Source organism: Alligator mississippiensis, chromosome 1, assembly GCF_030867095.1.
Source record: "Alligator mississippiensis isolate rAllMis1 chromosome 1, rAllMis1, whole genome shotgun sequence".
NCBI lineage: Eukaryota > Metazoa > Chordata > Crocodylia > Alligatoridae > Alligator > Alligator mississippiensis.
The window spans coordinates 321,790,165-321,802,540 of NC_081824.1; the positions used below are offsets into that span (position 1 = coordinate 321,790,165).

At 40.7% G+C, this 12,376-nt stretch overlaps 1 protein-coding gene and 1 long non-coding RNA gene across 8 annotated transcripts in view; one reads left to right on the plus strand and one right to left on the minus strand.

Annotated features, from left to right (window-relative positions):
* CTPS2 (CTP synthase 2) overlaps positions 1-12,376 on the plus strand; it is a 142,820-nt gene that overhangs the window by 46,256 nt on the left and 84,188 nt on the right. The window lies entirely within an intron of this gene.
* Positions 5,021-7,965, minus strand: LOC102569470 (uncharacterized). 2 transcript variants are annotated; one of them, XR_009459138.1, is made up of 3 exons: positions 7,932-7,965; positions 7,105-7,265; positions 5,021-5,287 (listed from the first exon to the last, which is right to left on the minus strand). It is a non-coding gene; the product is annotated as an uncharacterized LOC102569470 (long non-coding RNA). The 2 variants fall into 2 exon arrangements; XR_363243.4 differs by lacking the exon at positions 7,932-7,965 and adding an exon at positions 7,685-7,731.

Genomic DNA, 12,376 nt, shown 5'->3' on the forward strand with positions numbered 1-12,376 from the left:
GCACGATTGGTCTTGTGTTGAAAGAAATGTATGTGCCCATCCTCCATTCATTGAAGTCAGCTTTTTTGTTGTCTTAAAAATACCAGGTGTTCGTTATTAGTGTAATTGGAGAGCTTCCTAAGAGTTGAGCGCTCTAAACTCCCACCGACTTCAGTGAGAGTCAAACATGCTTAATACCTTTTAGGATAGATCTTAAAGGGTAAGAAGCAGATTTCCTAAAAAGAAGAGTTTTTTTTATAAGCTTCATTTTGGCAAAGGAATTTCTGTTTCAACAGGTGTTTAAAATGCTTGACTGCTGTGTAGGTGTAAAGGACAGTAAGAATAATACAAACATCGTTTCACTCAAATCTATCTCAGTTGCTGCAAATGTTGTTTGTTAAGTCTTCAGTTAAGGATCTAGATGTAAACAGCCAAGTGTATCTACAATGCTTTTTTTTTCTTGGAATAATCTATCCCAAAGCAGAACATAAAGCCAGCAGAGGTAATAATAGATGTTGCCTTTGTAACACTCTCAGTCTGATTAACTGTAAAATGTTATTTCAGGCCTTTGTGGAAAATAAATACAATGTGCTTGTGTAATGAAAGATTACTGAGCTTCATATGCACAATTTTGGGAATAAAGTCTCAGGAATTAAGTTTTTATAAATAATTTAAATTTTCCCTTTTACTGACTATTGAGTTTGTAATTTAAGTAATGTTCTTTTTAATTTAGTGTTTAAAATATAACTTACAGTAGTTGTACTAAACAGGCACCAAAGAATTTGGATGAGAAGATTCTGTCTGTAAAAGCAATTGGCAGTATGGTTGATGCACCTGGAGACATGAATTTGAGCCCCTTTCCAGACTTGTGTGAATGGCCTCCCACAGTTGACCCAGCTGCAAATCTGTCAGTCAACAGAGAAATATAGATGGTGAGATGCAGTGTTAGCTGCCATTCTTAAATAGAGAACGCATCTTTTCCCCCCAAAATCAGGGTGCATGTATTAAGTGGAGAAGCAGACTTTTTTGCTGTAGAGAAGCACCCTGCTTCTTCACCTCAGCGCAACTGGTCTGGTGTTACTCTTCAGGTAGTTGAGGGAGTCAGTGGTCTATTGTTCTTCACTTCACAGGTGTTAAAGATCATCTCTCCTTTTTAAAGTTCTTTTTAATGGTTCCGCAAATGAAGGAAACCTTTCTTAAAAGAATTTTGCTATCCGCTGGGGCTTCTGGTCACTTCTATTTTGCAGCTCTTTATCTCTTTCAAGATCAGAGGTCTACCTATGGAGACCAGTCTTCAGCAGCAGCTATAGTTTTAGATAAGCAGGAAAGGGAGCGTAAGTCCACTCCAGTTATTACTTTTTAAAAATATTTTTGGGTTACATGTAGAAAAGACCCCTGGTATACAGTCACATACAGATTTCTCTTGATTTATGCGGGTTCTTTATATGCAAATTCACTCTTATGCGATCAGCATAGGTGCGTGCCCCCCCCCCCCCGCCCAAGCAGGTAAGTCTGTGGGGGGAGAGGAAAGGGCTGTGACCTCACTCACCCCAGGCCCAGCTGCAGTGGCCCTGGGAGCAGCCAGTGCCTGCCGCCTGCGGCTGCTGGGCTGCACCATGCTCCACCTGTCCCCCTGTGCCTGGGCTCACCCCAGCTCCTGGGCTGCATAGTGCCGTGGTGCAGGCAGCTGGTGTCAGCTGCTACCGGGGCTGCTCCAGCAAGGGCTGGGGTGAGTGCAGACAAGTGGGGCCCCAGGTGGCACGTGGCACAGTGTTCACCCCAGCCCTGGCTGCAGCAGCCCCGGGAGCGGCTGGCTCCAGCGGCCTACAGCCTCTGGGTTGCACCGTGCTCCACCTGTCCCCCCCACGCCTGGGCTCCACTTCTCCCCACTCACCTCTGCTTCTGGGCTGTGCCATGCCCTAGGGCAGGCAGCTGGTGTCGGCTGCTCCTGGGGCTGCTCCAGCACAGGCTGGGTGAGTGCCATGCCCCATGCTTCCTGGGGCTCCATTTGTCTGCACTCACCCCAGCCCGGGCTGGAGCAGCGCCAGGAGCAGCTGACACCAGCAACCTGCACCAGGACACGGTGCAGCCCAGGAGCAGCGGTGAGTGGGGACAGGCGGAGCACGGTGCAGCCCAGCAGCTGCAGGCAACCGGCACCGGCTGCTTCCAGGGCTGCTGCAGGTGCGGTTGGGGTGAGTGCCACTCTGGCCTCCTCTCTGCTTTGCTGCCTTCTGCAGCCTCGGGAGTGGCAGCCCTCCCCTGCCCCTTCTCTAGGCGCAGCCTTGCTTCCTCCCTCCCTCCCTCCCCCATCGCCATAGGAACCTATCTCTTTGTTACATTATAAAGTGGGTTTGCTTTATGCAGATTTGATTTATGCACCGTTCTCCGGGAATGCTTGTACCGCATAAATTGAGGGAAACCTGGATACTGTAGATGGAAAACTGTTTGTACTTTGAATCAAAAAACAAAGTGTAGCATGACTTTGTATGTAAAAACTTGATTCTATCAAACTAAGATAAATGTGATCCCCATATTATTGTAAATGTTCCTGTATAATTTATGTTCTAGAAGAATTTACCATATATACTTGAATGCAAGATGAGGTTTCTTTCTCCCCCAATTGGCATGGGAGAAAAAGACCCTTGTTTTACAATCCCTAGGCACCTCATGGAAAATGAGAAATTGGGCAGGCTCTGCAAAATATGATGGCAAAAAACACAAACAAAAAAACCTATTTGCAAGCAGAGAAAAGGGTGGGAACCCCTGTAATCTTGGAGTACAGGGGGCTGGAGGTGGGTGCTGGCTGCTCATAGTAGGAGGCAGGGAGGCTGCAAATAGCTGCATTGGCATCCAAGGTTGCACATGTGCACCTGCTTCCAGTAACAAGTTGGGCCAGGGCTCCGTGGACCCCAGTGCAGCTGCTTGCAGCCTCCTGGCTGCCTGCCTCATCTGGTCCAGGCTCAGGCTCTGGGCATGCCTCTGCCGCTGTCTATGGCAGTGTTTCCCAACCTTTAATAGCCCAAGGCACACTTACATTAATAAAAATTTTCCGCAGCACACCTGCTAAGGCATTCCCCATCCTCATACATATTGTAGCTCATTGCCATGGCAAAATTCCGCGGCACACCTGTTCATCTCTGACGGCACACTTTTGTGCCGCACCACGCTGGTTGGGAAACAGTGGTCTATGGAAACTGGGTTGGCTGTGGCAGGCATTGTGGAGGCTGCAAGCAGCTACACTAGGGACCACGGAGCCCTGTCCCATTTCATTGTGCCTTGGGGTGGGCGGAAGGAAACAAGATGGGGTGCACCCACCACTGGCAGTAAGCTGGGCCAGGGCTCCATGGACCTCAGTGTAGCTGCTGCCTGCCACAGCTGGCCTGGGACCCTGATGCAGCTGCTTGCACAGCCTCCCCACTTGGGGATGGCCCAAAACCATAGTTTAATTACTTTGATTAAGCCTGGGAAAGCCATTAATCCACACTTAATGTATGTTGCTACCAGTCATGGGAAAGGTTTATGAAAAGTGTAACTGGTTCAAGTTAAAAGTTAGCAGCCTTTAAAATTAACTTGAGTTAAGTTAAAGATTTCCACTTTCAACTAGTTAAAAAGTAAGTTGAGTTGTGAGCAATGCATGAAACATGGTGAATTGCCTCTTAGCATCATTTTTCATTTTCAAATGCAACGAGCGGGTTTCTTTTCCGTAAGCCCACAGAAGCACACTAATTGACTCAGAACTCACCCTGCTTTACCTGAAAACAATGTTATACTTGTCATACAGTTTTCAGAATAACAATTTACCAATACCTATGTAATGTTAGATCCTTCTCACCCTCTCCATGTGACGTACTTTTTAAAGTCAATGCATCATATAGGTATACCAGAATAACAGAAAGGAGATGTTCATAACAAAATGACAAATGAAAGCTGTTTCCACGGAAAACCTCTGTTACAATTTTTATTGTGCAAAAGGTAACAAAAGGGTAAGAAATACATCTGAATTAGAAATAATACATGTGTCTGAAAATTAAAATTAGACTGAAATGAGAAAATCAGTTTAAATGACAAAAAGAATGTTCAGTTGCTTAGCAGAAACTGTTTAAACATGCTTATTGAACTTCACCAAAAGCTGCATTTCAAAATTTACATCTGACAATTTTCCTTTTGTGTCTTGGAAAACTAAGCCCCTGCTACTGAACAATCGCTGTAAATGGGCAGATGAGGGAATGCTTGTGTTATAACGGATGAATAGTTTTTTCATAGTAGGTGACATCTCAGATAAGTTTCTCACACATGAGAAATAATGCTCAACTTCTTGGGCCCTGGGCCGCTGGTTCTGATCTTCATTAAAATTAAAAAAAAAATCATTATCTGCTTCACCCTCACTACTTGCTCCCACTCTTACTGGGATCAATGTCTCTGCTTGCTTGTGCTTGTTCCCTCTTCTGCAGCCAACTGGCTGCCCTGTTGACTTCTGCAAATGCACAGAAAATGCCAATATGAACTAAGCAACTCTGGGACTTGTAATTCTTAAGAGATCATATCTCATAGGAAGGTGCACTACTCTCTGTCTCTCAAACAAGAAGTCCTTGAGTTTCAATAAAGAAATATCGTTCCACGTAAGTCCTAGAGAGTGGCTGTGTCAGGAAAAACTCTGGGAAAGCCGAATTTAATTAAAAAAAAAAAAACTTTTATACTTTCAAAAAAGTTAAAGTTAACCTTTTTTTTAACTAGATAAGTTAAAAGTTGACAGCTGAAAAATTTAACTAGTTAAAGTTAGCCATTTCTGTAACTTTTTAACTTTTTAAATAGTTAATTCCCATGACTAGTTGCCACACATTTTTTCCAAGAACTTGGATTTAGATTGTTTTACAAGATACTACTTCACAAAATCTGATCTGTAGAAAGCCAGTTTCTTACAAAATGTTTTTGTAATATAAAATTTAAAAAGTACATTAATTTTGACCTAACTGGGAATTCTGACTTGCTAAAGAACATTAATACTCAGTATGCAAAAAATGAAGGGCAAGGAAACCAATCCTTTTTATGGTAAAGAAATCTTTATTTTTTGCTGGTTAGGTTATCACAAGAAGTAGATCTGTGGTTTTAAATATAGATACTTTGTAAGAACTCAGGGTTTTTTGTCTGCTTCTTTTGGTGGTATATGATTGTCTTCCTCTTACTTGCTGATGCCTCAGTGGCCTGAAGTAGTTATCCTTGTTATAAGGGCCACAAATTCATCAAAGGTGACTTTGCCATCTTTATTTGTGTCAAATGATTTAATAATGTTATCAAGAGAGAATGCCCCCTGTTATTTTAATAAGAAAAGAAATGAAAGAAAGAAATTAATAAGTAAAAAAAAATCAATTGCTTACAGGAGCTACTTGGTAAGAAATATTTCTACAAAGCAAGCTCACAATTAACATTACTAGGAAGATGTTGCTGCTAACATGGTATCTATCAGCATAGGGTGATTATTTTACTGACTAAACTAGAGCTCCACAAGCAGCTCATGTTAGGAACAAAGACATATCAGTACTTTGAACAACATGATCCATAAATAAACTTTTGATCTCCTGGTCCTGTAGTTATGAATGCTACTATAAGAAAATAAGAGCAGTCCTATGAAACAGTTAAAATTCTCTGTCCTACTATTCAAATATCCCCACCTGGAAGAGCTAGTGGAACTATTACAAACAAACATGCACAAGATTTTCAAACAAACCGTCTCACTAAGGCTTCTTTTTGAGTAGGTTTTGTGCGACATAGGTAAATTTAGTCCTAATTATATCATGGAAATGAGAAAAAATGGGTGAAAAAGCAGCTCACAAGCTTGCTGAGCTACAATAGTCACCATCAGAAGTGAATCATATACTGCATAATGATTTGTGAGGATATGACCCAAAGCTTCCTGATATCAGTTGAAAAGCCCCCATTTACTTCACTGGACTTCACATTAGCCACTGAGAGAGCTCAGTTTTCCTGTTTGTAGACTACTGCATCTGTCCGTTGGTTGCAAAACTTCCAGCATATTAAATCTCACTAAAAGCATCAACACCTTTCAGTTCAGTGTGTAATGAAAATGCATGTGGTGTTTTAGTGTAAGGGGTATTCTGAAATCATTCTTGGTTATTAGACGGGTTTATGAAATAATTGAAACCTCATTGTGATAGTGATGTCAACCTTCCTGTTGATCTTTTCACTTTACATTGAAGCAGAAAATAAAGTACATGTTGTATTATATTCTCTTTCACTTTATATCCATCTATTTCAGTATCAACCAACTTGCACATTTCTGCAAATAGCAAATGCTAGAAAATAGTGAATATCTAAATTGCAAATAGAAAACCTCAATCAGACTTTGGTAAAACAAAAAACGATCAGGTAAATCTGTGGATATTTTTTTTCCAGTGCTGAATCAAGTACAAATTATATCAAAATGCTTCAGTAATAAAGCATCCTTTTGGGCTTTCAATCATGCATTGCCTATTCACTTTTAATATTAAATAAATTACAACTAAATGTAGCGATTGCTGTTTGAAAGGAAATACTTTTTATGTGTTTTATGAGATTTTCTTCAAGCAAAATTGTTTCCACCAGAAATTGTAAAATATTTTTTTCTAACTAACATATTTTAGTGAGTTCAGCCAAACTGCACTCTTGTTCATAAAGTACTGGGATTTCCACTGAGACCTAGGTGAATTCAGGCCTCTGCAGATACTGATTCAAATAGTTTTTTGTCCACCAAAGGAAACTATACAGAGTTGTACTGAAATCAGAATCCAGTGCCAGTCATTTCTCGAAACTTGAAACCTTCCAATGGTGTCATGTAGACATTTCTCCAGCTGAAATTGATAATGTCTCCTTGAATCCAGATGTGGCATTTTCCTACAGAAAATCTTATAAATTACATAAAGAGGTTTTCTCATTTATAGTCTGGTGGTGAGCTCCTTGCTCACATTGGAAGTAATTGCTCATGGATGTGACCTTTAGGTAATGATTATTGCTAAACACAATGAGACACCATTGGAATATAACAGGGTGCTTGCGGAATCCTGACCTCTGTGAAGATTTTCTCACCTGCTCCATATGGAGCACAGCTGATAATATTGGGAGCACACTTACCTTCAAATATTCTGCAAATTGATTTTGAAGCAAGCTTTTTAATCCACCAATGGACAGTGCGCTCATACTACCCTCCTTCAAAGCATACTCGGTGAAATATTTTAAAAGGTTGTCTTTGACCAAGTTTTCCATATTTCTATATAGATATTATTAAAGAATATCTGTGAAAATAAAGTATACAAATCATAAGGCCTTCCATTTGAATATATGAAGGGGAAAAATCCGTGATCTATTTCATTCCATATATTAAGAGTTCAGTGGGGACATAGTTGGTAAGGTATAAAAGATGTTTACTTATGAATTAGAAATGATTATATTAGCACAGCAGTTATCAACAGCTAAAAATATAAGTCTCCTCATACAGCTGAAATAGCTTGTAGAAATGTAGGTTTTTGATATTTTTTGCAGCTGGCTGGTAATTACCTCTACTAAACTGGATAGCACTGAATAAGTAATACTTACCTGCCGTCATACAGGTAAAGGGCTTTTTCTTTTCTATATATAGCAGCTACAACTCACTTCAAGAAGAACATGTTAAATTAACATGAAAGATTTTAATTGCATAATATATTATACTTACCCAAGTCACAAAATCCAGAACAACTAAAATAACCCAGCAGAAGTGAGAACTGTGGGGCTGGGGCTAGCCTTTATAGTCTTTTCAGACTCTGACTCAACCCTGATTGTGAAATGCTTCTCTAGTCATTAAAACAATACCGTAATTTTAATGGTATGGCTCCAATAATGAGAGGTGCTGCTCAATACTTTGACAAAAGACTAAATGAAAACAATTGTACACCAAAGCTGTATCATAAACCCATACTCACCTGTTTTATCCAAGTTTTCTAGTTTCCTACAGGCTTTTCTGTGTGGGATTGCCTCCCCCTCCCCTCCTGAAATGTGTTTGTTAATTTGCTGCGCTCATTCTAAAGAAGGCTTGCAAAGAGGGAGAGTGTGATTTATGAGTGTGAATACGTATCGAACCTTTTTGTTTCCACCCCTTAGCATGCAACATTTTTTTCTATAAAACGCATTCTTTCTCCTGAGCTAGCAAAGTGTAGATGAGATGTAGAAGTACAGGTTTTGGAGAAGATAGTTAATACCCACAGCACTGTGTAAAACACTCTATCAGCAATACATACCTGATCTTTATTAGTTTTTATTTTCATTTTGTATTGATGGTTCTTTAGAGTACACAGATAGGATTGTATCTCAATATATATAAATAGTTTAAGAAGAAAAATGAATAAGGTACTGAAAGCCAGTATACTGCTTATCAGCTCATTATAACTTCATATAGATTAGCTTTCCTGGTACTTCCCCACATCTCAAACTGACTTATGAGCTCTGCTGTCTTTCCTGAAGATAACAGAACAATACTCATCTTCTATTTCTACCCTCTGCTTTTCCCCCCAGTGAGAGAAACAACAGGTCCCAACTTACAAACTCTGCTTTGTTTCAGTGACTACCTGTAGCAGTGCTATAGTGGTCATCGCTTTCCCTGGTGTACCTGAGATTGAGAGGCTGTGAGACAGGCTCAGGGGGTAGTGGTCTTGGCATGGAGAGCTAGGATTCCAATCCCACCATGCCAACGTGCATCTCCAATACCTTTCTTTATTTGTGAATGAAATATGTTTATATGCTGTTGAGGATTTCTTTCCAGGGGGTTGCTTGCTCAAGACTGCTAGAACCGTGTCTGGTCTCTGAGAGTACCCCTTGAAGCCAGACTAGGCTTGGCTTCCTCAGGCCCCGCCATCTCTGGTTCTTCCCACTACGAAGCCCCAGCCTTGTAGTCCCTCACTCTCCCTGGTTCTTTGTGGCCCTGACCCAGGGAGCTAGCAACCAATTCCACTCCTGAGAGGTACTTCACCTCTTCTTGGTTTGACGCAGTGCAACCCATAGTTCCAAGCAGCACAGTCTCTTCAAGTAAAGACATTTATTGCGGCGAAGGCCACCCAGCCAGAGGTTCTCTGTCCCCTCCAGAGGGGTTAAGCAGTCCTTCTGTCACCAATCGAGGTGCACAGCTCTGAGCACCCCCAAACATACTGTCCTTCCAGTCTTTTCTAGCTCCTCAGAGCTTTTCTATCTTGTGTGTCCCTCAAACAGTTTTGGCCCCAGACCTACCAGACTGCTTCTTGTAACTTGCCCTCCTTTTTGTCACATTTATCTCTCCTGGATGCCTCCTTGGTGTTGGCCATCTCACCTTTGTTGATATGCTAACACAGCCATTCAAGACTGCTGATGCTGACAGTACATTTCAACTTTCCTGTAGCCAGCCCTAGCTTTTTACCCTTTGTTCTCTGTGCACAGACTAAGGTAATAACCTGAGTCATACAATATTATAACAGCAATGTGAATACAGTTATTATAAATATCACAATAAAGCATGTAGTCTATCACATGTGCACCAAAGGTTTTTTGTTCTGCTTGAAGATCTAGCTGCCTTGCAAGTTCTAAACTTGAACTGTTTTGAGGAATCCCAGTACAGAAAACTAGGCTTTTGGGGCCTTTTTTTAGGGTTTTTTTTTAGGGACACATTTTTTCATGGTCATGTCAATTAAATAAAGCACAATCAGGTTTTATGTAATTTCTGTCTCTTCCCTCTGCTAAAAATTACCTTTGGGCTAAGGTTTTATATCCAAAAGTAATATTCTTGATAGTTATGAGAGTGAATGGAGAAGCAGCCCAAGATTCTCAAACAGGTCACTTTTCTCTCTGTTTTAATAAAATATAACACTAATATTTTTAAACAGCAAAGTTTTTAGTATTTGAGAAAAGAATTAATACAAAATCATAATGTGTGTGTGTAAGGAGACTGAAAGGAGGTTGTACAGTCAAACTTGATTCTGAAGATTCCTAAGTTTAAATGTTCAGCTTTGCACTCTTTGTCATGTAGTGTTTTGTGTGGCATAACGTAATATAATTTGTTTGTCTCTTGAAACCTTTGAGATCTCACTTCTGTGACTTACCTAAACTCTGAATATTACTCTTATGAATAGGTCCACTGACTTCAAGTGTGATTTCTCATGTACAGAAAGTTAAAAGCACATGTGTAGGTCTCTGGGGGATTATAGCCTAAGTGGGTCCCTTGTAGTGCCAAGTGGATAGGGGATTACCTACATAAGATTGTATCTGTGGGCAGCAGACTTACTATAAGAACAACATGACAAGTAGGTTTAGAGTGGATTTCTAGTAGTTTTTTTTTTTTACTGGAATTGGGTTTTACAGCCCAAAAGCTTTAGAGAGAGAGTGAGCATTTTCTGAATTGTTTTGGAAGTTAAAGTTTGTGGGGGGTTTTTTCATTGTTGCATCAGGGTTGGTCAGAATTAGTTGTTAAAGACTAATGTTGTGTACAAGGCGTACAAACTTAGGGCACAACCTAACCCAAGAGTTGATGTTATGTTTAAAGGCCACAATGAGCATCAGGCTTGTAAGGCTAAGGACAGTATATACATATTGTATAAAACAGTCATGGGACACAGAATTCACTAAACAGACAAGGCAGACACAGGATGGGAGAACGGAAGTATGTTTTACAAATGGAAAATGATTGTACTGACAGATTATTCCTGTTTGACCATGAGAAAATTACATAAAGCTTGAGAGTAAACCTAAAGTATAACTTGAGATCAGTTCGGTGCCTTAACCCCAAGACCATTCTTCATCGTGGAACAGATGTGCCAAAACAGTTGCACAGAGCTAGGACTAAAACTCAGGTCTTGCAACTTTCACTCCTGACCCTTTGCACTAGACCATACTCCTTTTCTAAGGACTTGCCTGCCATCACGCAGGATGCCTCAGAACCAAGGATAGTTCTCCAAGTTCTGAAATTATTCTCTTTAGTTGCAAAATTACCCCATGGAATACGACTGAAACACTGAGGTAGACACAGACTTTATTTTTCCACAACAACTCAGGCATTGGCAATAGGGAGCCTAGCAGTTAAGAAATTTGGTTCAATATCCTGATCCAGAGATCACTGTTATGAAACAAGAGCACAGAAATATGTATCACAGTTGCTTATTAATAAAGCATGTATTACTATAAAATTTGGTTCAATAGTAATGAAAAATAGTACTTAGTATCAAATCTTTACTCATATACCTGAACAAGCTGACCTCCCACATGAAGGCAGCTGTTTCAACCCAGTTGTGATATTTGCAACCCATGTGTGATGCATGGGAGACTAAGGATGCTGGTATATCTGCATTTTATTAGCTTGTTCAGACTGCTTTGTGGGCGATAAATCATGCCAGCAAGCTCCATGGTGTCTAAATATCTACATGGTGGTGACATTGTTGTAGTGTGGAAACAAGACCACAAAAGAGCTGGGTTTGTGGTGTACTTGTAGTTGATTTGGAGTTGCATACAAAGTTCACACAGATGTCCCTGAAATTACAAGCCTGATCCACTTTCTAGATCCACCGTATGCAGATGAAAAATTAATTTTAAATTGGATGCTTTTGTCAGTGATCCCCAGGAAACTTATTTGCTAAACTATTTGCAGACAACAAATACAAAAGGTGGGGAAACACAGGGTATGTCTACACACCTGTCAAAAGTGGACTGCAGCTTTGGTGCTGATGGCAACAGCATAGAAGCCTTGTGCAGACTAACCCCATCTCCAAGTATTTCCTCAGCTTCTCCAGCAGACTTTGTAGCCTGCTCTGAACTCCTTGCAGCCATTGCTGCCCAATTATCGGCATCCAAACAAACTAAGTAAAAATTATCTCAGTTATGTATACCAGAGCCACTGTCAGACCTTGACTGCAGCTTTGGAAAACTTGTAAGTACATTTGATTAAGAATTTGAAGATATGTTTCTGGAGTTCTCTAGGGTTTTTGTTGTTGTTTTGTGTTTAATGTTCATTCATTTTTATTTCATTGTGTGCAGCTTGGTCATATTCAATACCTTTCAGAGTATAAAGGTCCTAGTCACTTATAGCTAAGGAGATGTTTTGTTTTTTTGGTGGTATAGATGGACTTGGTTGCCTTCTATGACCAGGTCACAAAATCCTTGGACGCTGGTGTCGTGGTGGACGTAGTCTTTCTGGACTTTAGGAAGGCCTTCGACACTGTCTCTCACCCCATTCTCATTAAAAAATTAGGCAACTGTGGTGTTGATGCCTACACAGTCAGATGGGTTGCAAATTGGCTGGAGGGCCGCACCGAGAGAGTGGTGGTGGACAGGTCATTTTCGACCTGGAGGGATGTGGGCAGTGGGGTTCTCCAGGGCTCAGTCCTTGGGCCTGCACTGTTCAACATCTTCATCA